This window comes from Bombus vosnesenskii, unplaced genomic scaffold (genome assembly GCF_011952255.1).
Source record: "Bombus vosnesenskii isolate JDL3184/JDL3185 unplaced genomic scaffold, Bvos_JDL3184-5_v1.1 scf7180000013319, whole genome shotgun sequence".
NCBI classification, from domain to species: Eukaryota; Metazoa; Arthropoda; class Insecta; order Hymenoptera; family Apidae; genus Bombus; species Bombus vosnesenskii.
The window spans coordinates 1,340,725-1,344,022 of NW_022882964.1; the positions used below are offsets into that span (position 1 = coordinate 1,340,725).

At 43.8% G+C, this 3,298-nt stretch overlaps 1 long non-coding RNA gene across 1 annotated transcript; it reads right to left on the reverse strand.

The window, feature by feature from the left end:
* Positions 1-858: 858 nt before the first annotated feature.
* On the reverse strand, positions 859-2,613 carry LOC117235803. Its single transcript, XR_004493732.1, has 3 exons — positions 2,507-2,613; positions 2,153-2,430; positions 859-2,065 (listed from the first exon to the last, which is right to left on the reverse strand). It is a non-coding gene; the product is annotated as an uncharacterized LOC117235803 (long non-coding RNA).
* Between the last annotated feature and the right edge of the window lie 685 nt (positions 2,614-3,298).

A 3,298-nucleotide genomic window follows, 5' to 3' on the forward strand; every position in this document is an offset into this window, starting at 1 on the left:
CTCTGTAACGTATGTTTGTTAAGCGAAGGTTTTCGCGCGGATTATAGAAACGAAGAAGAGGCGAGGAAAGTGGTTCTCTTTGTTTGTCTTAACGAACAAAAGCACGTTGCTGGAGAACGTAGCGAGAGAGGGAGTGTTACCCTGTCCTTATTTCAGACAGACAGACAGACAGAAAGACAACCTAGAATTAAGTCATTCCGTTTGCCCGTCATGATTACGTTTCGATTGAGGATAGTCGCCATTTTATGCTTAGAAATTGAATAGATGTGTGCAGGAAACGCGGCCATGCTACTCGGTTCTTTGCTGACACGTATTTTAACAAGTAAACTACCTCGAAACAGTCTAGTCTCATTATCCTGACACGCGTATCCGTTCTCCGTTTCCCTTTTCGTTTCCTGCGTTACTCTCGTCACGCTGCGGTCGTTTTTATTTGCCCGGAGTACCGTTTAACTTCCAATTCGAAAACTAAGCCAAAGCTACCGAAACGAGTTAATGGAATATCGTTGTACGCGCTACTGAAACATAAGTAAAGAATGGAGATAATACGTTACAACGTTCTATCGCGTTGCGGTAACGAAATAAAATCAAACACAAAAATTTCTCCAATTTCACTCTATGGTTTATCGTCTCCTCCACAGGAGTTTTCGTCTTAACGACACCGCACTTGTCTCGCTAAAGAAATAAAATAGACAAACTGCTATTTACAGGTGTTATTTAGCGATAAAGCTCGAAAAATTTAACGAACGTGCAGCTGGACAAATTGCAAAGTAGAAATTAAATAATAAAAGAAAAATACGCGTTAACCACGCTTTAAACGCGATTTCGTACGAAAGAGGAAGATTCGCGGGGGCACGAACTTGGAAAGCTCGAGTACGCGTTAACTCGCGGCTCGAGATGGATAATCGGTGGAAAAATAATAGCTCCGTGGACAGTTTCATCGAGCAACCATTTTATAATAAGTTGTCAAGTTTGATAAGTGCGCGCTATTAATTTCGACGTTTGTTACGCGCCCGGGTGGTCGAACGGGTCTCCTTCATTTTGTCAGCCGCGCGTTTTATATTAATGTTTTCTTGACACGGAAAAGCCACGAGTGCAGTTCTTTTCATCCGACGAAAGCAAGCTCGATCCTTTGGCCGGCCAAACGACGTTGGCTGCCGCGCCTTTGGACCTATACGGACACGTCCGTAGGGTGCTAATGACGATCGATTATCCTGTATACCGGCGGCACCGTCTTCCTGCTGTTATATCTGCTACACCTCTTCTTTATCCAGCCTTCTTCTTCGATCGTCGCTTTTTGTTTGTATAATATGTGCCGCAATCGCTCGAACCTATTTGTCGCGGACACCTATTAGGTCTCCGATCAAAGGCTCTCATATTTCAGCGGATCTGATACGAAACGGACCGGTACGACGAGTTCCACGCGCGGTCGACTCTGTTGCAAGAAGGCAATTGAAAAATCTCTGTAGATGCTGTATTTGGTGCACGCATATTCCATCGACAAGGTGGCAAGAAATGTGACAAGAACAGAGCAGTGGCATTCTAGTTCGTAGTCCACGATGACGAGATTTAGTAAGCGACGATAACCAACCGAGCTAATTCCTAAATAAATTCGATATGTGCGAGAAATGCGCAGAATATACGGATAGAGACGCGCTTATGCGTATAAATAGAAAATATATTTCCATCCAAGTTCCATTTGATCGCCTAATACTTATGGACTTACGAGGACAGTGTATGTCGGATCGTGCTTGGTTCGGGTTAGGATTTTATAAAACGAAGCTACGAACCGATATCGAGCGGATAGCTTAACGTAGGCGAAAGTTCGGTTTTCTCGTTCGTTGAATTCGATTATCCTAAGATTCGATGGCTGTAACAGTCGCGTCGCGAATCGACGAACGCTATTGGAACGGACCTTGTGAAATAAAATATTTGTTTCCGGTAAAAAGGATCGTCGACGTGTCCTACCGCTGTAGGTGCTCCTTGATACCTGACGTCTCTAAGAGGATTACGTATTACCCGCGAATTCGAGGAGGAAACAAAACGGTTCGTCTTCTCAAGCCTAAAACTTAAGGAGATTAAAAGTTAACCCTGTTTCGTTCTACATCGTTAAGAAACTTAAGGCAGATTAGCGGTAAGTTCGGTATAACATTACCTTCGCTCTCGCTGATCCTGTTACATCTTGCCTGGAATTAAAAATATTGTCATCCCGCGGGATTATACCAACGGATATCTCCGGCCTTGTCAAACACGAATAAAAGTTTCGTCGAATCTCGCTCCTTGGCCACCTTTTCGTCATCGCCTCCCAATCTACCTGTACGATCGGAGTTTCGCAACCTTCGATACTCGGTTCTCGTAGATTTTTCAACTTTTGCAGACGATTTACGCTTCCACGGTAGCAGCTGTCGAGTTATGGAAAAGATCCTGTGTACTCTACCGAGTGAAACGACTGTTATCACGTTATAAACGTACAAATATGTCGAGACGACGATGAAAGTGAAAACCACACCTGGAAGACGCGCCATTCTTTCCTCGTATTTCTCAATTTATTTGAAAAACCGAAGATCCGTGGAAAAATCTGATTCGTAGCGGGCGACAGGGCGGACGTTTGTGCCAAGGAAAGCATCAGGGAAACTACAAAGTGGCGTTCTATTTCTAGGATAAAAGCGAAACGCCTTGGCGAGACTGGCGGCGATGGCAGTGACCTTCGACGACGATACGTAGCCGCCTGCCTACCGCTTGGCGCGTACGAACGCAAAACGCGCGCGATTATTACTTGCCAACATTGAGTAACAGTGCGACCGCCGCCGCCACGTGCCTTGCCAAAGTATTTCGCTTTTATTCTAAGAACAGAACGCGATTTTGTAATCTTCTTGCGTGCTCTTCTTGCCAGAAACGTCCGCTCTGTCGCGAGCTCAAATTTTTTCTTAGACCTTCGGTTTTTGAAATAAATTGAAACATATAAGGAAAATACGGTGCGTTTTGGAGGTGTTCTTTTCGCTTTGTAACGCGATAACCAGACAATTTTTTCCTATTCGATTTACAATTAATTAGATGGAAAAAGATTACTTTGATTTTATCGGAGATACTTCGTTTTGTATTTATATTTCTTATCTTTCGAGTTTCAACCGAAGAAGGAAGATAAACTTAGAAGATATAGCTGCGATGACACAGCGAAAGCTTTGCCTCTAATTACAATTTCTTAAGAAGTCGGTTTCATGTCGGAATCGTGTCAGGCAAGAATTTGATCGTCTTCGTCCTAACCGTCCGGTTGCATCGGGAACTGTAATTGTTTTGGTTC